This window comes from Pseudophryne corroboree, chromosome 8 (genome assembly GCF_028390025.1).
Source record: "Pseudophryne corroboree isolate aPseCor3 chromosome 8, aPseCor3.hap2, whole genome shotgun sequence".
Classification (NCBI taxonomy): domain Eukaryota; kingdom Metazoa; phylum Chordata; class Amphibia; order Anura; family Myobatrachidae; genus Pseudophryne; species Pseudophryne corroboree.
The window spans coordinates 163,835,460-163,858,172 of record NC_086451.1 but is presented as its reverse complement, the minus strand read 5'-3'; the positions used below and the strand labels follow the sequence as shown (position 1 = coordinate 163,858,172).

At 49.4% G+C, this 22,713-nt stretch overlaps 13 non-coding genes across 13 annotated transcripts; all 13 read right to left on the bottom strand.

Moving 5' to 3' along the window:
• Positions 1-7,741: 7,741 nt before the first annotated feature.
• LOC134953433 (U1 spliceosomal RNA) lies at positions 7,742-7,904 on the bottom strand. Its single transcript, XR_010185574.1, has one exon. It is a non-coding gene; the product is annotated as a U1 spliceosomal RNA (small nuclear RNA).
• Positions 7,905-8,056: 152 nt separating this feature from the next.
• Positions 8,057-8,217, bottom strand: LOC134952774 (U1 spliceosomal RNA). Its single transcript, XR_010185203.1, has one exon. It is a non-coding gene; the product is annotated as a U1 spliceosomal RNA (small nuclear RNA).
• An 8,052-nt stretch (positions 8,218-16,269) lies between these two features.
• LOC134952946 (U1 spliceosomal RNA) lies at positions 16,270-16,432 on the bottom strand. The gene has a single exon (XR_010185312.1). It is a non-coding gene; the product is annotated as a U1 spliceosomal RNA (small nuclear RNA).
• A 152-nt stretch (positions 16,433-16,584) lies between these two features.
• On the bottom strand, positions 16,585-16,748 carry LOC134951236 (U1 spliceosomal RNA). The gene has a single exon (XR_010184014.1). It is a non-coding gene; the product is annotated as a U1 spliceosomal RNA (small nuclear RNA).
• A 671-nt stretch (positions 16,749-17,419) lies between these two features.
• LOC134953078 (U1 spliceosomal RNA) lies at positions 17,420-17,582 on the bottom strand. The gene has a single exon (XR_010185414.1). It is a non-coding gene; the product is annotated as a U1 spliceosomal RNA (small nuclear RNA).
• Positions 17,583-18,252: 670 nt separating this feature from the next.
• On the bottom strand, positions 18,253-18,415 carry LOC134952513 (U1 spliceosomal RNA). Its single transcript, XR_010185020.1, has one exon. It is a non-coding gene; the product is annotated as a U1 spliceosomal RNA (small nuclear RNA).
• Positions 18,416-18,567: 152 nt separating this feature from the next.
• Positions 18,568-18,731, bottom strand: LOC134951424 (U1 spliceosomal RNA). The gene has a single exon (XR_010184167.1). It is a non-coding gene; the product is annotated as a U1 spliceosomal RNA (small nuclear RNA).
• A 671-nt stretch (positions 18,732-19,402) lies between these two features.
• LOC134952491 (U1 spliceosomal RNA) lies at positions 19,403-19,565 on the bottom strand. The gene has a single exon (XR_010185002.1). It is a non-coding gene; the product is annotated as a U1 spliceosomal RNA (small nuclear RNA).
• Positions 19,566-19,717: 152 nt separating this feature from the next.
• LOC134951950 (U1 spliceosomal RNA) lies at positions 19,718-19,881 on the bottom strand. Its single transcript, XR_010184587.1, has one exon. It is a non-coding gene; the product is annotated as a U1 spliceosomal RNA (small nuclear RNA).
• Positions 19,882-20,555: 674 nt separating this feature from the next.
• LOC134952195 (U1 spliceosomal RNA) lies at positions 20,556-20,718 on the bottom strand. The gene has a single exon (XR_010184770.1). It is a non-coding gene; the product is annotated as a U1 spliceosomal RNA (small nuclear RNA).
• A 152-nt stretch (positions 20,719-20,870) lies between these two features.
• Positions 20,871-21,034, bottom strand: LOC134951860 (U1 spliceosomal RNA). The gene has a single exon (XR_010184521.1). It is a non-coding gene; the product is annotated as a U1 spliceosomal RNA (small nuclear RNA).
• Positions 21,035-21,708: 674 nt separating this feature from the next.
• On the bottom strand, positions 21,709-21,871 carry LOC134952730 (U1 spliceosomal RNA). Its single transcript, XR_010185170.1, has one exon. It is a non-coding gene; the product is annotated as a U1 spliceosomal RNA (small nuclear RNA).
• Positions 21,872-22,023: 152 nt separating this feature from the next.
• On the bottom strand, positions 22,024-22,187 carry LOC134950486 (U1 spliceosomal RNA). The gene has a single exon (XR_010183398.1). It is a non-coding gene; the product is annotated as a U1 spliceosomal RNA (small nuclear RNA).
• Positions 22,188-22,713: the final 526 nt, after the last annotated feature.

The window sequence follows — 22,713 nt, the reverse complement described above, 5'->3', positions numbered from 1 at the left end:
TCAGTTCCTAAAAGGTTTTAAACCCTTGCATACAGTAAACTACACATATTTAAAAATCCTACACCGGGCACAAGTGCTCACGGGCCAATTTCATGGCAGTCTCGGATAGGAGGGCATTGTGGATTCACCAAGGGAATGCTGATGCTGACTCCAAGAAGCCTCTTCAAGATCGCAGGAGCAGAGTCCTCTGCTTCTGCCAAATCCACTGCATGACGCTGGGGCTCTCTTGCAGGAGCCCACACCAGTGGGGGGCACCAGGGGCGGAACTACTGGCAGGGCAGGCAGTGCATTGCACTGGGGCCCCGCCGCACTCAAGGGCCCACAGCCGCCGGCATTACAATGAGTCACAATGACTCATTGTATCATGCCGCAGCCGCACACCAGCGCTCCCGTCGGGTCTGCGTCCTGCGACTCCCGCCGCCCGCCCGTCGTAACGAACAGATCAGGCCAGGGCACTACGGGCAGCAGCCGCAGCACCAGACACGCTGCCACCTCTGTAACACACGAAGAGGGAGGAGGGTCGCTTGGAGATGAGAGGAGCAGCGGCACGGGGGGGAGGAGGAGGAGGAGGGAGGTGAAGGAAGGAGCCGCAGCAGCGCTTTGTTACTGGTGGAGGCGCTGCTGCTGCCCCTCTGCTTCACTATAGGCTGTCTTCCGAGAACAGCCTATAGTGAAGCAGAGGGGCAGCAGCAGCAGCGCCTCCACCAATAACACAGCGCTGCTGCGGCTCCCTCCTCCACCTCCCTCCTCCTCCTTCTCTACTGCCCGGGAATCGTCAAGCTGCACGAGGAGCCTGAGCCAGCGGAGAGGGTAAGTATAATTCTTCTTTCTTTCTTTCTTTCTTTCTTTCTTTCTTTCTTTCTTCTCTTTCTTTGTTGGGACTGCCTGCCGCTATGTGTAAAAAGGGGGAATCTGCCTGCCGCTATGTGTAAAAAGGGGGAATCTGCCTGCCGCTATGTGTAAAAAGGGGGAATCTGCCTGCCGCTATGTGTAAAAAGGGGGAATCTGCCTGCAGCTATGTGTAAAAGGGGGGAATCTGCCTGCAGCTATGTGTTAAAAGGGGGAATCTGCCTGCAGCTATGTGTAAAAAGGGGGACTGCCTGCCGCAATGTGTAAAAAGGGGGAATCTGCCTGCCGCTATGTGTAAAAAGGGGGAATCTGCCTGCAGCTATGTGTAAAAAGGGGGACTGCCTGCCGCAATGTGTAAAAAGGGGGAATCTGCCTGCCGCAATGTGTAAAAAGGGGGAAGCTGCTTGCCGCAATGTGTAAAAAGGGGGAATCTGCTTGCCGCAATGTGTAACAAGGGGGAATCTGCCTGCCGTAATGTGTAACAAGGGGGATGCTGTCTGCCGTAATGTGTAACAAGGGCACGCTGTCTGCCATAATGTGTAACAAGGGCAAGCTGTCTGCTGTAATGTGTAACAAGGGCAAGCTGTCTGCTGTAATGTGTAAAAAGTGTACGATGTCTGCCATTATGTGTAACAAGGGCAGGCTGACTGCTGTTATGTGTAAAAAGTGTACGCTGTCTGCCGCTATGTTTAACAAGGGCAGGCTGTCTGCCGTTATGTGTAAAAAGTGTACGCTGTCTGCCGCTATGTTTAACAAGGGCAGGCTGTCTGCCGTTATGTGAAAAAAATGTACGCTGTCTGCCGCTATGTGTAACAAGGGCACACTGTCTGCCGTTGTGTAAAAAAGGGGGATGCTGTCTGCCGTAATGTGTAAAAAGGGGACGCTGTCTGCTGTAATGTGTAAAAAGAGGACGCTGTCTGCTGTAATGTGTAAAAAGAGGAATCTGTCCGCCGTAAGGTGTAAAAGGGTCTCTACCTGGTGTAGTGGTGCTACTGTGCGGCGTAATTTGAATAATGGAGACTACTGTGCACCGTTTTATGAATTGGTATTATTTTGTGGCCACACCCCTTAACCACGAAGCCACGCCACTATGTTTTTTTGCGCGCGCCTACGGCGCGCACTGCACCTGTTTTGCATGCAGGGGTGGGGCTCCAATGCCGTTTCTTGCACACACTGCTAAAATGTCTAGTTACGGCACTGTTGCTAGGTATCCACTTCCCTGAGCAGGCCCCCCTCACCAGATCCTCTCCAGGGGTGAGGGGGTGGACTTGGATGGGATGGGATGGGGGGGGGGGCCCAAGCCATTTTGTCGCACATGGGCCCACTGCTCGCTAGTTCAGCCACTGGGGGGCACGTCTAAAACTCTTCAGTCAGTTCTGGATTCATTCGGACCTGGACTCGTGGGTTTTACAAATAGTGTCCCAAGGGTACAAACTGGGGTTTCAAGAAGTTCCCCCTCACCGATTGTTCAAATCAGCCTTAGTCAGCAGGGAGAAGGTTTTTATTCAAGCCTCTTCGTGGTCCCGAAGCCGGACGGCTCAGTCAGACCAATCTTAAATCTGAAATCCCTTAATTTCTACCTAAAGAAATTCAATTTCAAGATGGAATCTCTCAGGGTAGTGATCTCCAGTCCGGGGGATAAAGGAGATTTCATGGTTTTGGTAGACATAAAGGATGCCTACTTACATGTTCCCATTTAGCCACTGCATCAAGCTACCTGAGGTTTGCAATTCAGGATTGTCATTACCAATTTCAGACGTTGCCGTTTGGTCTGTCCACGGCTCCGAGGATTTTCACCAGGGTGATGGCGGAAATGATGGTTCTCCTTCGCAAGCAAGGAGTCACAATTATCCCGTACTTGGATGATCTCCTGATAAAGGCGAGATCCCGGTACCAGTTGGTGCAAAACATCTACTCTCCCTGACAGTTCTTTAACAACATGGTTGGCTCCTAAACTTGCCAAAATCGCAGTTGGTCCTAATGACGCGGTTGTTGTTTTTGGGAGTGATACTGGACACAGAAGAGGTTTTCTTCTAGTGGAATGGCTCTGGAGATCCAGAGTCTGGTCAAACAAATTCTGAAACCAGCAAGAGTGTTAATCCATCAATGCATTCGGTTGCTGGGGAAGATGGTTGCGGCCTACGAGGCCATTCAGTTTGGCAGGCTCCATGCCAGAGTGTTCCAGTGGGACCTGTTGGACAAGTGGTCCGGATCCCACCTACACATGCACCGGAGGATAATCCTGTCTTCCAAGACCAGAATCTCACTCCATTGGTGGCTGCACAGTTCTCACCACCTAGAGGGGCGATGGTTTGGGATCCAGGACGGGATCCTAGGGACCACGGATGCAACCCTCCGAGGCTGGGGAGCAGTCACACAGGGGGAAAACATCCAAGGAAGATGGTCAAGTCAGGAAAGTTGTCTCCACATAAATGTTCTGGAGTTAAGGGCCATTTAATAACTGCAGACACAGTACGCACTGGGACGGGTGCCCAGCATCCTCTACGGAATAAGAGAAAAGGATTTACCAGTAGGTATTAAAATCCTATTTTCTCTAACGTCCTAGAGGATGCTGGGGACTCCGTAAGGACCATGGGGATAGACGGGCTCCGCAGGAGACATGGGCACTTTAAGAAAGACTTTAGTTCTGGGTGTGCACTGGCTCCTCCCTCTATGCCCCTCCTCCAGACCTCAGTTTGATACTGTGCCCAGTGGAGACTGGGTGCTTTTCAGGAGCTCTCCTGAGCTTTCTGACAGAAAGTATTTTGTTAGGTTTTTAATTTTCAGGGAGCACTGCTGGCAACAGACTCCCTCATCGAGGGACTGAGGGGAGAGAAGAAGCCCTACTCTCTGAGTTGCAAGGTCCTGCTTCTTAGGCTACTGGACACCATTAGCTCCAGAGGGATTGGTACGCAGGATCTCACCCTCGCCGTCCGTCCCAGAGCCGCGCCGCCGACCCCCTCGCAGAGCCGGAAGATAGAAGCCGGGTGAGTATGAGAAGAAAAGAAGACTTCAGAGGCGGCAGAAGACTTCATGATCTTCACTGAGGTAACGCACAGCACTGCAGCTGTGTGCCTTTGCTCCCATACACCTCACATACTCCGGTCACTGTAAGGGTGCAGGGCGCAGGGGGGGCGCCCTGGGCAGCAATATAAACCTCTTTCGCAAAAATATAACATATATACAGCTGGGCACTGTATAAATGTATGAGCCCCCACCAATTTTACAGTTTAAGCGGGACAGAAGCCCGCCTCCGAGGGGGCGGGGCTTCTCCCTCAGCACTCACCAGCGCCATTTTTTCTCCACAGCACCGCTGAGAGGAAGCTCCCCGGACTCTACCCTGCTTATACCACGTTAGACAAGAGGGTTGAAAAGAGGGGGGGGGGTGGCACATAATTCGCAAATTACATACAGCAGCACTACTGGGCAAACATTAAGTTACTGTTTTATTCCTGGGTTATATAGCGCTGGGGTGTGTGCTGGCATACTCCCTCTCTGTCTCTCCAAAGGGCCTTGTGGGGAAACTGTCTTCAGAAAAAGCATTCCCTGTGTGTGTGGTGTGTCGGTACACGTGTGTCGACATGTCTGAGGAAGAAGGCTATATTAGAGAGGAGCGGGAGCAAATGAATGTGGTGTCTCCGCCGACAGCTGATTGGATGGATATGTGGAATGTTTTAAATGCTAGTGTAAACTCATTGCACAAAAGATTAGACAAGGCAGAAGCTTTGGGACAGTCAGGGTCTCAACCCATGCCTGATCCTATGTTGCAGGGACTGTCAGGGTCTCATAAGCGCCCACTATCCCAGTTTGTTGACACAGATACCGACACGGATTCTGACTCCAGTGTCGATTACGATGATGCAAAGTTACAGCCAAAATTGGCAAAATCCATTCGATTTATGATTATGGCAATAAAAGATGTTTTGCACATCACAGAGTAACCCCCTGTCGCTGACAAGAGGGTACATATGTACAAGGGAAAGAAGCCTGAGGTAACCTTTCCCCCCTCACACGAGCTGAACGAGTTATGTAAAAAAGCTTGGAAATCTCCAGATAAAAGACTGCAGATTTCCAAAAGGAATCTTATGGCGTATCCTTTCCCATCAACGGATAGGTTACGATGGGAATCCTCCCCTAGGGTGGACAAAGCATTAACACGCTTATCCAAGAAGGTAGCCCTCCCGTCCCAGGATACGGCTACCCTCAAAGAATGTGCTGACCGCAAACAGGAGATTACCCTGAAGTCCATTTATACACATTCAGGTACCTTACTCAGACCGGCAATTGCGTCGACCTGGGTGTGTAGTGCTGTAGCGGCATGGACAAATGCCTTATCTGAGGGGATGGATAGCCTAGACAAGGATACTATTTTATTGACCCTGGGGCATATAAGAGATGCTGTCCTATATATGTGTGTATGCAAACTACCGGTGGTGCTGCAGGGCCCACACCCTTTTACTTGTCTTGTAGAGCCCAGCTGCTGCAAGAAATCAGCTTGAATGCTTCAGGGGCTTGGGCATGGCCAACATGAGCCCCACACCGAAGGAGGGTGGGGGTGTTTAATGCAAACTTGGGGTTATCCAAGCGCCGCAAAAGACCGCCATGCCCCGCATGCCCCTTTTCTCTTTTCATATACAGATGAGGGTTCCAGCCAACTTTGGCCCACTGCTTGGATGACATCACTGAATGCAAATCCGTCTGCTGCAGACCTTCCCCCAGGAATGCTTGCAATAGTTGTTGCATATGGTTTAATGTCTGAGGGTGCTTCAGTATTAGGCAGCCTTCCGCCCTCCCATGTTCATCTGAAAAGATGTGGTCTCCCTGCAGTTGTTGTCCCCAGACGAGAGTTCCCTTGTGCTTCCTCAGTTAAATCTCCTTAACTTGACGAGGGTGTGCCCGAGCAGCCGCCCTCCCCAGCCCTTTCCCAACACATACTTATCTTGCATATGAGATCTCTTGATCATGAAGATAGTTCTCACAGGTTGAGATTCATCCTGGCCCCGCTCCCCGCTGGAGAGCGCTGATGGGGACAGCAGCGGGGCTTCAGCAGCAGGGTGAGTATGTGTGGCCAGAGACCTCCCTTCCCATGTGCAGGCCTGCAGAGTGTGCCGCGCAGGATGGGGCATGTGACACTCTCCCTCCCTGGGGCTCTTCCAGATGTAGCTCCTCAGCAGTATTTTTCCCGGGCTGCGCGGCGCTCTCCCCGACTGGCATCCGCCCTGGAACACTGCCTTCCTCAACGCAACATCAGCAGGGGGCCCGGGCCTCATCACCTTCCCAGGTCTTTCTCATGTATGTATCATGTATGTGAGTGTGATATATGTATGAATTATATATGTTTGTGATATATATATCTATGTATCTATCTATCTATCTATCTATCTATCTATCGTATGTGTGTGTATATATGTATCTATCTTGTATGTATGTGTTCTATCTATCTATCTATCTATCTATCTATCGTGTGTGTGATATATGTATGTATCTATCATGTATGTGTTATATGTATGTATCACACCTTCCTCTATACATATACATACATACATACATACATACACACACCTATATCTGTACGTACACTGACATACACACACCAACATCTATACATAAACACGCTGACCCCTAAACGTACACCAACGTACCCACATGTGAATCTATACATACATGTGCTGACACCTGGACATACACTGATGTACCCACACCTAACATCTATACATACACATGCTAACAACTGGACGTATACAGACGTACCCACATTTGCATCCATGCATATATAGATGTAGGTGTGTGTACGTCAGTGTACGTCCAGGTGTCAACGCGTGTATGTATAGATGCAGGTGTGGGTACGTCTGTGTATGTCCAGGTGTCAGAATGTGTATGTATAGATGCAGGTGTGGGAACGTCAGTGTAGGTTCAGGTGTCAGCGCGTGTATGTATAGATGCAGGTGCTTGTATGTCCAGATGTCAGTGCATGTATGTATAGATGCAAGTGTGGGTACGTCGGTGTATGTCCATTTGTCAGCGCGTGTATATATAGATGCAGGTGCTTGTATGTTGGTGTATGTCCAGGTGTCAGCATGTGTATGTATAGATGCAGGTGTGGGAATGTTGGTGTATGTCCAGGTGTCAGGGCGTGTATGTATGGATATTAGGTGTGGGTACATCAGTGTATGCCCAGGTGTTAGCGCATGCATGTATAGATGCATGGTATCTCCTATGCAAAATAAGTATGACTTGGGATAGAGCTGGGGAGGGCCGCTGCTCAGGCACATCTCTGTCAAGTAAAGGAGATTCAACTGAGGCAGCACAAGGGAACTCTCATCTGGGGACAACAACTGCAGGGAGAACACATATTTTCAGATGAACATGGGAGGGCAGAAGGCTGCCTAATACTGAAGCACCCCCAAACAACAAACCAAATGCAACAACTAGTGCAAGCATTCCTGGGGGAAGGCCTGCAGCAGATGGATTTGCATATGGTGATGTCATCCAAGCAGTGGGTCAAAGTTGGCTTCAACCCTCGTCTGCATATGAAAAGAGAAAAGGGGCGTGCAGGGCATGGCGGCCTTTTGCGGCGCTTGGATGACCCCTAGTTCGCATTAAACACCTCCACCCTCCTTCGGTGTGGGGCTATGCCCCAGCCCCTGAAGCATTCAAGCTGATTTCTTGCAGCAGCTGGGCACTGTAACAGCTCCAGAGCTGCTCTGTAAGGCAAGTAAAAGGGTGTGGGCCCTGCAGCACTACCTGTAGTTTGCATTGTGCGTTGGAAGGCACAAAGTAAGCAGACGGGAGAAGTCAGGATAGTGCGCAAGGGCATAGAAGGGAGCAACTCAAGAAAAGAGAAGTGGAAACAGACAGCAAACTAGGCTGGAGAGAGACCTGAGACAAAGAGATCTGAATTATACGAGAGCCGACCAGGGGAAACACAAATTATGCAGTCAAGTGTCCAACATTTGGGGAAACCGCAGGAGCAGCACACCCAGAGTGCAATGGGTGAGCCTTGCCCTGGGAGAAGCACCTTCATGATCATAGTATCTAACCTGGCAGGTAAGTAGGAGTTGGGCTAGAGCTGGGGAGGGTCGCTGCTCGGGCACCCCCCTGTCAAGTGAAGGAGATCCAACTGAGGCAGCACATGGAAACTCTCGAAAGAAGAACAAGGCTAGAGGAAGATCTGAGACAAATAAATCTGACTTTTACCAGAGCTGACCAGAGGAAAGCACAAACACAGTCCCCCACTACCACAAATAATGCAGTCGAGTTTCCCACATTTGGGGAAATCACAGGGGTCAGCATACCCAGAATGCAATGAATGAACCTCACCCTGGGAGAACAATCTTCATGACCATGGTATTGTCATGACTGAGGTTTTTGTGAACCCGGTGTAGTGAAGTCTGTGCGGGCGACTGGAGGATTATGTGAATACTACCACTGACCTGGTTTCTGAAATGCTGTGGACTCTGGGTTTCCTCCGGTGACTGGGAAGAGGAACCGCAGCAGAGATGGCCGAATCTAGGTTCTCCTCATGCAGGATTAGGTCGGCAGACAGGAGGCATGCTGAAGGTCTCCTGAAAGACAGAACTGGAAAGGCACTGATGAATCAGTGAAGAATACCAGGTATAATTGTGCTAACGGGGTGCTTGGAGACACTGAGGTGCTTGCGGACACTGAGGTGCTTGCGGACACTGAGGTGCTTGCGGACACTGAGGTGCTTGCGGACACTGAGGTGCTTGCGGACACTGAGGTGCTTGCGGACACTGAGGTGCTTGCGGACACTGAGGTACTTGCGGACACTGAGGTGCTTGCGGACACTGAGGTGCTTGGAGACACTGAGGTGCTTGGAGGCACTGAGGTGCGTGGAGGCACTGGGGTGCGTGGAGGCACGGAGGTACTGAAGCACGGAGATGCTGGAAGCACGGAGGTACTGAGGCACGGAGGTACTGAGGCACGGAGGTGCTGGAAGCACGGAGGTACTGAGGCACGGAGGTGCTGAGGCACGGAGGTGCTGAGGCACGGAGGTGCTGAGGCACGGAGGTACTGAGGCACAGAGATGCTGGAAGCACGGAGGTGCTGAGGCACGGAGGTACTGAGGCACGGAGGTACTGAGGCACGGAGGTACTGAGGCACGGAGGTACTGAGGCACAGAGATGCTGGAAGCACGGAGGTGCTGAGGCACGGAGGTGCTGAGGCACGGAGGTGCTGAGGCACGGAGGTACTGAGGCACGGAGGTACTGAGGCACGGAGGTACTGAGGCACGGAGGTACTGAGGCACAGAGATGCTGGAAGCACGGAGGTGCTGAGGCACGGAGATGCTGAGGCACGGAGATGCTGAGGCACGGAGGTACTGAGGCACAGAGATGCTGGAAGCACGGATGTACTGAGCTCTGGAGATCCCAACTACAACAGTAGTAAAACTGAAACACGACAACTGTGGTTTTAGTGGAGAACACGGAATTCTGTACTGTGCCTTTAAGACAAAACACTGCAGCTGTGCCTTTACATTGAGACTCAGGGAAATGGTGAAATCAATGGCAACACAAAAGTAAACCATACGGTAACAAGGGAACAGAGTTTCCACAGGAACTTAGGTACAAAGGTTACCTTTAGGGAGCTCAGCTTTTCAGACTCACACAAGGCTGTATGTGACACAAGGAACTGGCCCAGATTGCAACTCAGCCTCCTGATTTATACTTCCTGGTCCTTGATGATTGGTGGGCAGGATTAGGTGATGTCACTGACATGTGACTACTCTAGCCAAGGCTGTGATGTAGAATGAGGCCTAGCAGGCCAAGAGAACACTGAAGCCTGGACTTCTGCAAAACACAGGATGCTTGCTTTTAGATTACTGAATTCAGCCTCACACAGGAGATCACCACAGGTGGAGCTGATTACCTCTCAGGCAGAGAACTCAGGAATACTCATAGTGCTGACAAGCTGTTTAACTCCGTGAGTGAAAAGACACAGGATCCAGGACAGATGGCAGGGGTAAGTCACCAAATATAAACCTACAGTCAGGATTGTGACAGTATCCCCCTCTTCAAGGGTGGACTCCGGACACCCATCTTGAATCTTAGAGGAACTTGATGAATAACTTGTACACAAAGCTTCTAAAAAGTGGAAACCAGAGGGTCCAGAACAAAACTTAAGCTGGATTCTTTAGAAGTCTTCCTGATCTTCATCTTCAGAACAGGTAGACCATCCATCATAGACAAGACTGGAATTTCCTTCATCCGAAAGGACTGAGGAATAAACTGTAGAAGGTTCCAAAGGTTTAGGACTAAATTCTTTAACTACAGCGTTACTAAAAGTCTGTAAGTCATGGAACACAGGATCATTACTCTCAAAGAGCATGTTGGCCCACTCCAAAGCTCTTCCTCTGAATGCCAGGAACAGATATCGAGTAACGTTGGAAGGAGTTATTGCACCTAAAGGATCAGACTCCATCCGAGAGAGAAATTGTTCAACCAGAGCGGCATATTGCAATAAATCTCCATCAAAGTAAATAGGTGGAAAACCATCAGATGAACGCTTAGAGGATGAAACTGAAGAAAGCTTTGGCTGGACGAGTAGGACTGGATTGGATCCGAGGATACTTGGATTGGCTGGAGCCAAAGGAGACGGACCAGGCTGGTCCTGGAGTATTGCTGGACCGGCTGGAACCGGGACGGACTGACCAGGCGGAGCCTGGAGTATTGCTGGACCGGCTGGAACCGGGACGGACTGACCAGGCAGAACCTGGAGTATTGCTGGACCGGATGGAACCGGGACGGACTGACCAGGCTGGGCCTGGAGTATTGCTGGACCGGCTGGAACCGGGACGGACTGACCAGGCAGGGCCTGGAATATTGCTGGACCGGCTGGAACCGGGACGGGCTGAGCCCTTTCTTCACAGGGCTGGGCTGAGGCAAGAGCCCCCTCTTCACGGGGCTGGGCTGAGGCAAGAGCCCCCTCTTCACGGGGCTGGGCAGCACTCTGTAGAATCTCTGGCTGGGCAGCACTCTGTAGAATCTCTGGCTGGGCAGCACTCTGTAGAATCTCTGGCTGGGCAGCACTCTGTAGAATCTCTGGCTGGGCAGCACTCTGTAGAATCTCTGGCTGGGCAGCACTCTGTAGACTCACTGGCTGGGCAGCACTCTGTAGACTCACTGGCTGGGCAGCACTCTGTAGACTCACTGGCTGGGCAGCACTCTGTAGACTCACTGGCTGGGCAGCACTCTGAAGACTCTCTGGGGCTGGACGCTCTGAAGACGCCCCTCCTGGGGCTGGACGCTCTGAAGACGCCCCTCCTGGGGCTGGATGCTCTGAAGACGCCCCTCCTGGGGCTGGACGCTCTGAAAACGCCCCTCCTGGGGCTGGACGCTCTGAAAACGCCCCTCCTGGGGCTGGACGCTCTGAAAACGCCCCTCCTGGGTCTGTGGACACGGACTCCTCTGTGACTGTAAATGGCTTGAACATTCTTCTCTGGACACCCAACTTGGGATAAGGTCTTTTAACCACCGGACCCCAGTCATAAATTTGAGTCTCTCTCAGAAGAGTAGCCTTCTTGATACCCCCGTCAGCAGCAGAAGAATCGGATACTGTGGATGACTTGTAGACATGAGCACTATGATACTGAGATTTGTCACTATTACCTGGCTTGCGAAGAATGCAGTCTTTAACAAAATGACCAGAATTTCCACAGTAAAGACAGAGATGTAGCTCCTTACGCCGCTGACGTTCAGCTTCAGAGAGCTTGGGCCGTGGATAGCTCTGATGAAAAACTTTCCCTTGCGCAGAGGAAGAGACTCTATTAACTGGATGGGACAAAACAGGATCAACAACGTTGGTAGTATTCCTGAGGAGATCAGGCATCACAGAGAGAATACTAGACAAAAGTTCTTGTAACTGTAGTAACATCTGGTAGAAAATCTGCAGTTGGTCAGGAGTCTTAGAGCAGAAGGTCATAGAATCACTGGAGGACGAATTCCGCTGCAGACACTGTGCCAATCGATGCTGAGTCGACTCCAGACCTTCCAAGCGTCCTGCAATATTGCTTAGGAGGTCATGCGTCAGACTAACACTTTCGGCCGGGTCCATGTGGCCAGTTCCTACTGTCATGACTGAGGTTTTTGTGAACCCGGTGTAGTGAAGTCTGTGCGGGCGACTGGAGGATTATGTGAATACTACCACTGACCTGGTTTCTGAAATGCTGTGGACTCTGGGTTTCCTCCGGTGACTGGGAAGAGGAACCGCAGCAGAGATGGCCGAATCTAGGTTCTCCTCATGCAGGATTAGGTCGGCAGACAGGAGGCATGCTGAAGGTCTCCTGAAAGACAGAACTGGAAAGGCACTGATGAATCAGTGAAGAATACCAGGTATAATTGTGCTAACGGGGTGCTTGGAGACACTGAGGTGCTTGCGGACACTGAGGTGCTTGCGGACACTGAGGTGCTTGCGGACACTGAGGTGCTTGCGGACACTGAGGTGCTTGCGGACACTGAGGTGCTTGCGGACACTGAGGTGCTTGCGGACACTGAGGTACTTGCGGACACTGAGGTGCTTGCGGACACTGAGGTGCTTGGAGACACTGAGGTGCTTGGAGGCACTGAGGTGCGTGGAGGCACTGGGGTGCGTGGAGGCACGGAGGTACTGAAGCACGGAGATGCTGGAAGCACGGAGGTACTGAGGCACGGAGGTACTGAGGCACGGAGGTGCTGGAAGCACGGAGGTACTGAGGCACGGAGGTGCTGAGGCACGGAGGTGCTGAGGCACGGAGGTGCTGAGGCACGGAGGTGCTGAGGCACGGAGGTACTGAGGCACAGAGATGCTGGAAGCACGGAGGTGCTGAGGCACGGAGGTACTGAGGCACGGAGGTACTGAGGCACGGAGGTACTGAGGCACGGAGGTACTGAGGCACAGAGATGCTGGAAGCACGGAGGTGCTGAGGCACGGAGGTGCTGAGGCACGGAGGTGCTGAGGCACGGAGGTACTGAGGCACGGAGGTACTGAGGCACGGAGGTACTGAGGCACGGAGGTACTGAGGCACAGAGATGCTGGAAGCACGGAGGTGCTGAGGCACGGAGATGCTGAGGCACGGAGATGCTGAGGCACGGAGGTACTGAGGCACAGAGATGCTGGAAGCACGGATGTACTGAGCTCTGGAGATCCCAACTACAACAGTAGTAAAACTGAAACACGACAACTGTGGTTTTAGTGGAGAACACGGAATTCTGTACTGTGCCTTTAAGACAAAACACTGCAGCTGTGCCTTTACATTGAGACTCAGGGAAATGGTGAAATCAATGGCAACACAAAAGTAAACCATACGGTAACAAGGGAACAGAGTTTCCACAGGAACTTAGGTACAAAGGTTACCTTTAGGGAGCTCAGCTTTTCAGACTCACACAAGGCTGTATGTGACACAAGGAACTGGCCCAGATTGCAACTCAGCCTCCTGATTTATACTTCCTGGTCCTTGATGATTGGTGGGCAGGATTAGGTGATGTCACTGACATGTGACTACTCTAGCCAAGGCTGTGATGTAGAATGAGGCCTAGCAGGCCAAGAGAACACTGAAGCCTGGACTTCTGCAAAACACAGGATGCTTGCTTTTAGATTACTGAATTCAGCCTCACACAGGAGATCACCACAGGTGGAGCTGATTACCTCTCAGGCAGAGAACTCAGGAATACTCATAGTGCTGACAAGCTGTTTAACTCCGTGAGTGAAAAGACACAGGATCCAGGACAGATGGCAGGGGTAAGTCACCAAATATAAACCTACAGTCAGGATTGTGACAGGTATCTCCTATGCAAAATAAGTATGATTTGGGATAGGGCTGGGGAGGGCCGCTGCTCAGGCACATCTCTGTCAAGAATTTATAAAGTCTATACATATATATAACCAAATGTCAATATATATATATATAGAACCCAGCGCTCCTATCAAAACGTATCTATTTCACCAATTTGTTGCTTATTTAATCTTTATACATCTATTAATTTTCACCATATATTATAAAATGCTGCTCCCATAGGTAGTACTGTTCTACCAATAATAAACCAAATTTTAAAGATAATCACACTTGTTATCAATGGAGCGCAAAAAATAAAATGTACAAGCTCTTTATTTTTAAAAAATATATATAGACAGAAGAAACCCACATTCAATAAAATACAATGGAGTCAACATATATAGGCACCACTATCCATATCTAAATGTAATCAGGATCTATTTCATATTGCCCTTGATGACAACGGAATGTTTATTAAAGTGTCCAAAAAATCCTCCTGGATACAGCTGTTGTAATTTAATCGTTACTTTCCAATTGTAATTGATACATTAAATTCCTTCTTGTGGATGAACAGCAACAGTTGTAACCAACGCCTCTTATTTACTGCAGTTAAAGTTCATATGTAACTCACGTGAGTAATGAAAGAAAACAGGGGGAGAGCGCTGTGATGGTTGGTGAAACACAGCGGTATGCTACGACCCCCGTTAACCATGGCTGGATCTTATTGGCACTCGCGGTCGGGATATTTCTCCCTGCCGTGGGGTAGAGACCTCCTTTTGCTCGGTCTCAAATTGCTTTTTCCCCTTCACCGCTGTCTTTACATCAGATGTCCGCCGTGATGTAGCTCGTTCATGAACGGGCTTATATCTCAGCAATCAGAGTGTCCGGTAATCACCTTCCTTACGCGTTTCTCCGCTGTTATCCAAGAGCGGTTTCGTCAGAGGATACATCAGCAGCCTAGCAGGCTCTTTTTAAAATGCACCGGACCAATAGCATTACTAATTAGTTGATTGGATACATACATGTACTAATTGGATGCATACATGTAATGACCCACATATGGAACAACTTTCTAATTGCAATTGCACATATAAAGGCATTTCATAATATAAAAATAAGCAACATGGTGATTAAAAATAATAATAAAATAAGCAACAAGGTGGTTTAAAAAATAACAGAAAATATATAATCTATATACAGATTAACCTATAATCTTTCAATCAATACCTCATATCTATAATCACATATACATAATTCAGAGACTCAGCACTAAGGATCCCCATTTACTTATATAAAACCTTTTAGGGTAACATAAATCCATGTCACTACTAAAGCAGTTCTTGTGGCGCAGGGGAAACATCAAATGCACTCTATGCAGCTAGTCCCATGTTCGAATCCAACCCGCTCAGCTTAACATCCATATTATTTATTTACTTTTAATGGGATCATTCTATCAATTCATTTTTACCTTTAATTTTTGTTAATATTATTTCTATATTTCATTATTTTAACCCCTGGAATAATTACATTGCTGTTTAAACAACAAAAAGAAATGAAGAAAAAATAAATATTAAACAGACAATTTAAGGATTCGAAGATTTAAATATTTAAAGATTTTAAAATTTAAAACAGGGAGGGGGGGGGAGGGGGGCCTTTTGGGAGAAGGAGGGAAAAAAAATAGAAAAAAAAAATATATATATAGAACCAAGAGAAAGTGTAAAAAGAGGATGGAGGAAGAAATCTGATGTTCATCATTACTAGTGGATTTTACTAAAGAACTTTAAAGGAACACACACAACAGGATTATACAGTTTCATCCTAAGAGGAAAGCTGTTTCCAAAATAGCTACTTCTAATAATTTTGTTTATTTATTAAACATACAATAAATGGATATTCAATAAATAATATATTAGGTAAATCAATAGATAAAATCTTCAGAGACTGCCAATGTTGTTCAGTTCGATGCTCTCATTCAGACCATCAGGTGTAAGGGTACCCAAAGAAAAAATCCAAAATGCCTCCCTTGTCAAGTAAAGGAGATTCAACTGAGGCAGCACAAGGGAACTCTCATCTGGGGACAACAACTGCAGGGAGAACACATATTTTCAGATGAACATGGGAGGGCAGAAGGCTGCCTAATACTGAAGCACCCCCAAACAACAAACCAAATGCAACAACTAGTACAAGCATTCCTGGGGGAAGGCCTGCAGCAGATGGATTTGCATATGGTGATGTCATCCAAGCAGTGGGTCAAAGTTGGCTTCAACCCTCGTCTGCATATGAAAAGAGAAAAGGGGCGTGCAGGGCATGGCGGCCTTTTGCGGCGCTTGGATGACCCCTAGTTCGCATTAAACACCTCCACCCTACTTCGGTGTGGGGTTCATGTTGGCTATGCCCCAGCCCCTGAAGCATTCAAGCTGATTACTTGCAGCAGCTGGGCACTGTAATAGCTCCAGAGCTGCTCTGTAAGGCAACTAAAAGGGTGTGGGCCCTGCAGCACTACCTGTAGTTCGCATTGTGCGTTGGAAGGCACAAAGTAAGCAGACGGGAGAAGTCAAGATAGTGCGCAAGGGCATAGAAGGTAGTGGCTCAAGAAAAGAGAAGTGTAAACAGACAGCAAACTAGGCTGGAGAGAGACATGAGACAAAGAGATCTGAATTATACGAGAGCCGACCAGGGGAAACACAAATTATGCAGTCAAGTTTCCCACATTTGGGGATATCGCAGGAGCAGCACACCCAGAGTGCAATTGGTGAGCCTTGCCCTGGGAGAAGCACCTTCATGATCATAGTATCTCACCTGGCAGGTAAGTAGGAGTTGGGCTAGAGCTGGGGAGGGTCGCTGCTCGGGCACCCCCCTGTCAAGTGAAGGAGATCCAACTGAGGCAGCACAAGGGAACTCTCGAAAGAAGAACAAGGCTAGAGGAAGATCTGAGACAAAGAAATCTGACTTTTACCAGAGCTGACCAGAGGAAAGCACAAACACAGTCCCCCACTACCACAAATAATGCTGTCAAGTTTACCACATTTGGGGAAATAACAGGGGTCAGCATACCCAGAATGCAATGAATGAACCTCACCCTGGGAGAACAATCTTCATGACCATGGTATCTCCTATGCAAAATAAGTATGATTTGGGATAGGGCTGGAGAGGGCCGCTGCTCAGGCACATCTCTGTCAAGTAAAGGAGATTCAACTGAGGCAGCACAAGGGAACTCTCATCTGGGGACAACAACTGCAGGAGGTACACATATTTTCAGATGAACATGGGAGGGCAGAAGGCTGCCTAATACTGAAGCACCCCCAAACAACAAACCAAATGCAACAACTAGTGCAAGCATTCCTGGGGGAAGGCCTGCAGCAGATGGATTTGCATATGGTGATGTCATCCAAGCAGTGGGTCAAAGTTGGCTTCAACCCTCGTCTGCATATGAAAAGATAAAATTGGCATGCAGGGCATGGCGGCCTTTTGCGGTGCTTGGATGACCCCTAGTTCGCATTAAACACCTCCACCCTCCTTCGGTGTGGGGCTCATGATGGCTATGCCCCAGCCCCTGAAGCATTCAAGCTGATTTCTTGCAGCAGCTGGGCACTGTAACAGCTCCAGAGCTGCTCTGTAAGGCAAGTAAAAGGGTGTGGGCCCTGCAGCACTACCTGTAGTTTGCATTGTGCGTTGGAAGGCACAAAGTAAGCAGACGGGAGAAGTCAGGATAGTGCGCAAGGGCATAGAAGGGAGCAACTCAAGAAAAGAGAAGTGTAAACAGACAGCAAATTAGGCTGGAGAGAGACCTGAGACAAAGAGATCTGAATTATACGAGAGCCGACCAGGTGAAACACAAATTATGCAGTCAAGTGTCCAACATTTGGGGAAACCGCAGGAGTAGCACACCCAGAGTGCAATGGGTGAGCCTTGCCCTGGGAGAACAATCTTCATGACCATGGTATCTCCTATGCAAAATAAGTATGATTTGGGATAGGGCTGGGGAGGGCCGCTGCTCAGGCACATCTCTGTCAAGTAAAGGCGATTCAACTGAGGCAGCACAAGGGAACTCTCATCTTGGGACAACAATTGCAGGGAGAACACATATTTTCAGATGAACATGGGAGGGCAGAAGGCTGCCTAATACTGAAGCACCCCCAAACAACAAACCAAATGCAACAACTAGTGCAAGCATTCCTGGGGAAGGCCTGCAGTAGATGGATTTGCATATGGTGATGTCATCCAAGCAGTGGGTCAAAGTTGGCTTCAACCCTCGTCTGCATATGAAAAGAAAAAAGGGATGTGCAGGGAATGGCGGCCTTTTGCGGCGCTTGGATGACCCCTAATTCGCATTAAACATCTCCACCCTCCTTCGGTGTGGGGCTCATGTTGGCTATGCCCCAGCCCCTGAAGCATTCAAGCTGATTTCTTGCAGCAGCTGGGCACTGTAACAGCTCCAGAGCTGCTCTGTAAAGCATGTAAAAGGGTGTGGGCCCTGCAGCACTACCTGTAGTTTGCATTGTGCGTTGGAAGGCACAAAGTAAGCAGACAGGAGAGGTCAGAATAGTGCGCAAGGGCATAGAAGGGAGCGGCTCAAGAAAAGAGAAGTGGAAACAGACAGCAAACTAGGCTGGAGAGAGACCTGAGACAAAGAGATCTGAATTATACGAGAGCCGACCAGGGGAAACACAAATTATGCAGTCAAGTTTCCCACATTTGGGGAAATCACAGGGGCAGCACACCCAGAGTGCAATGGGTGAGCCTTGCCCTGGGAGAAGCACCTACATGATCATAGTATCTCACCTGGCAGGTAAGTAGGAGTTGGGCTAGAGCTGGGGAGGGTTGCAGCTCGGGCACCCCCCTGTCAAGTGAAGGAGATCCAACTGAGTCAGCACAAGGGAACTCTCGAAAGAAGAACAAGGCTAGAGGAAGATCTGAGACAAAGAAATCTGACTTTTACCAGAGCTGACCAGAGGAAAGCACAAACACAGTCCCCCACTACCACAAATAATGCAGCCAAGTTTCCCACATTTGGGGAAATCACAGGGGTCAGCATACCCAGAATGCAATGAATGAACCTCAACCTGGGAGAACAATCTTCATGACCATGGTATCTCCTATGCAAAATAAGTATGATTTGGGATAGAGCTGGGGAGGGCCGCTGCACAGGCACATCTCTGTCAAGTAAAGGAGATTCAACTGAGGCAGCACAAGGGAACTCTCATCTGGGGACAACAACTGCAGGGAGAACACATATTTTCAGATGAACATGGGAGGGCAGAAGGCTGCCTAATACTGAAGCACCCCCAAACAACAGACCAAATGCAACAACTAGTGCAAGCATTCCTGGGGGGAAGGCCTGCAGCAGATGGATTTGCATATGGTGATGTCATCCAAGCAGTGGGTCAAAGTTGGCTTCAACCCTCGTCTGCATATGAAAAGAAAAAAGGGATGTGCAGGGCATGGCGGCCTTTTGCGGCGCTTGGATGACCCCTAATTCACATTAAACACCTCCACCCTCCTTCGGTGTGGGGCTCATGTTGGCTATGCCCCAGCCCCTGAAGCATTCAAGCTGATTTCTTGCAGCAGCTGGGCACTGTAACAGCTCCAGAGCTGCTCTGTAAAGCATGTAAAAGGGTGTGGGCCCTGCAGCACTACCTGTAGTTTGCATTGACGTTGGAAGGCACAAAGTAAGCAGACAGGAGAGGTCATAATAGTGCGCAAGGGCATAGAAGGTAGCGGCTCAAGAAAAGAGAAGTGGAAACAGACAGCAAACTAGGCTGGAGAGAGACCTGAGACAAAGAGATCTGAATTATACGAGAGCCGACCAGGGGAAACACAAATTATGCAGTCAAGTTTCCCACATTTGAGGAAATCGCAAGAGCAGCACACCCAGAGTGCAATGGGTGAGCCTTGCCCTGGGAGAAGCACCTTCATGATCATAGTATCTCACCTGGCAGGTAAGTAGGAGTTGGGCTAGAGCTGGGTAGGGTCGCTGCTCGGGCACTTCCCTGTCAAGTGAAGGAGATCCAACTGAGTCAGCACAAGGGAACTCTCGAAAGAAGAACAAGGCTAGAGGAAGATCTGAGACAAATAAATCTGACTTTTACCAGAGCTGACCAGAGGAAAGCACAAACACAGTCCCCCACTACCACAAATAATGAAGTCGAGTTTCCCACATTTGGGGAATTCACAGGGGTCAGCATACCCAGAATGCAATGAATGAACCTCACCCTGGGATAACAGTCTTCATTACCATGATATCTCCTATGCAAAATAAGTATGATTTGGGATAGGGCTGGGGAGGGCCGCTGCTCAGGCACATCTCTGTCAAGTAAAGGAGATTCAACTGAGGCAGCACAAGGGAACTCTCATCTGGGGACAACAACTGCAGGGAGAACACATATTTTCAGATGAACATGGGAGGGCAGAAGGCTGCCTAATACTGAAGCACCCCCAAACAACAAACCAAATGCAACAACTAGTACAAGCATTCCTGGGGGAAGGTCTGCAGAAGACGGATTTGCATACAGTGATGTCATCCAAGCAGTGGGCCAAAGTTGGCTGGAACCCTCATCTGCATATGAAAAGAGAAAAGGGGTATGCAGTGAATGGCGGCCTTTTGCGGCGCTTGGATGACCCTTAGTTCGCATTAAACACCCCCACCCTCCTTCGGTGTGGGGCTCATGTTGGCAATGCCCCAGCCCCTGAAGCATTCAAGCTGATTTCTTGCAGCAGCTTGGCACTGTAACAGCTCCAGAGCTGCTCTGTAATGCAAGTAAAAGTTTGTGGGCCCTGCAGCACTACCTGTAGTTTGCATTGTGCATTGGAAGGCACAAAGTAAGCAGACAGGAGGAGAAGTCAGGATAGTGCACAAGGGTATAGAAGGGTGGGGCTCAAAAAAAAAGAAGTGGAAACAGACTGCAAACTAGGCTGGAGAGAGACCTGAGACAAAGAGATCTGAATTATATGAAAGCCGACCAGTGGAAACACAAATTATGCAGTCAAGTTTCCCACATTTGGGGAAATCACAGGGGCAGCACACCCAGAGTGCAATGGGTGAGCCTTGCCCTGGGAGAAGCACCTTCATGATCATAGTATCTCACCTGGCAGGTAAGTAGGAGTTGGGCTAGAGCTGGGGAGGGTCGCTGCTTGGGCACCCCCCTGTCAAGTAAAGGAGATCCAACTGAGGCAGCACAAGGGAACTCTCGAAAGAAGAACAAGGCTAGAGGAAGATCTGAGACAAATAAATCTGACTTTTACCAGAGCTGACCAGAGGAAAGCACAAACACAGTCCCCCACTACCACAAATAATGAAGTCGAGTTTCCCACATTTGGGGAAATCACAGGGGTCAGCATACCCAGAATGCAATGAATGAACCTCACCCTGGGATAACAGTCTTCATTACCATGATATCTCCTATGCAAAATAAGTATGATTTGGGATAGGGCTGGGGAGGGCCGCTGCTCAGGCACATCTCTGTCAAGTAAAGGAGATTCAACTGAGGCAGCACAAGGGAACTCTCATCTGGGGACAACAACTGCAGGGAGAACACATATTTTCAGATGAACATGGGAGGGCAGAAGGCTGCCTAATACTGAAGCACCCCCAAACAACAAACCAAATGCAACAACTAGTACAAGCATTCCTGGGGGAAGGTCTGCAGAAGACGGATTTGCATACAGTGATGTCATCCAAGCAGTGGGCCAAAGTTGGCTGGAACCCTCATCTGCATATGAAAAGAGAAAAGGGGTATGCAGTGAATGGCGGCCTTTTGCGGCGCTTGGATGACCCTTAGTTCGCATTAAACACCCCCACCCTCCTTCGGTGTGGGGCTCATGTTGGCAATGCCCCAGCCCCTGAAGCATTCAAGCTGATTTCTTGCAGCAGCTTGGCACTGTAACAGCTCCAGAGCTGCTCTGTAATGCAAGTAAAAGTTTGTGGGCCCTGCAGCACTACCTGTAGTTTGCATTGTGCATTGGAAGGCACAAAGTAAGCAGACAGGAGGAGAAGTCAGGATAGTGCACAAGGGTATAGAAGGGAGGGGCTCAAAAAAAAAGAAGTGGAAACAGACTGCAAACTAGGCTGGAGAGAGACCTGAGACAAAGAGATCTGAATTATATGAAAGCCGACCAGTGGAAACACAAATTATGCAGTCAAGTTTCCCACATTTGGGGAAATCACAGGGGCAGCACACCCAGAGTGCAATGGGTGAGCCTTGCCCTGGGAGAAGCACCTTCATGATCATAGTATCTCACCTGGCAGGTAAGGAGGAGTTGGGCTAGAGCTGGGGAGGGTCGCTGCTTGGGCACCCCCCTGTCAAGTAAAGGAGATCCAACTGAGGCAGCACAAGGGAACTCTCGAAAGAAGAACAAGGCTAGAGGAAGATCTGAGACAAAGAAATCTGACTTTTACCAGAGCTGACCAGAGGAAAGCACAAACACAGTCCCCCACTACCACAAATAATGCAGTCAAGTTTCCCACATTTGGGGAAATCACAGGGGTCAGCATACCCAGAATGCAATGAATGAACCTCACCCTGGGAGAACAATCTTCATGACCATGGTATCTCCTATGCAAAATAAGTATGATTTAGGATAGGGCTGGGGAGGGCCGCTGCTCAGGCACATCTCTGTCAAGTAAAGAAGATTCAACTGAGGCAGCACAAGGGAACTCTCATCTGGGGACAACAACTGCAGGGAGAACACATATTTTCAGATTAACATGGGAGGGCAGAAGGCTGCCTAATACTGAAGCACCCCCAAACAACAAACCAAATGCAACAACTAGTGCAAGCATTCCTGGGGGAAGGCCTGCAGCAGATGGATTTGCATATGGTGATATCATCCAAGCAGTGGGTCAAAGTTGGCTTCAACCCTCGTCTGCATATGAAAAGAGAAAAGGGGTGTGCAGGGCATGGCGGCCTTTTGCGGTGCTTGGATGACCCCTAGCTCGCATTAAACACCTCCACCCTCCTTCGGTGTGGGGCTCATGTTGGCTATGCCCCAGCCCCTGAAGCATTCAAGCTGATTTCTTGCAGAAGCTGGGCACTGTAACAGCTCCAGAGCTGCTCTGTATGGCAAGTAAAAGGGTGTGGGCCCTGCAGCACTACCTG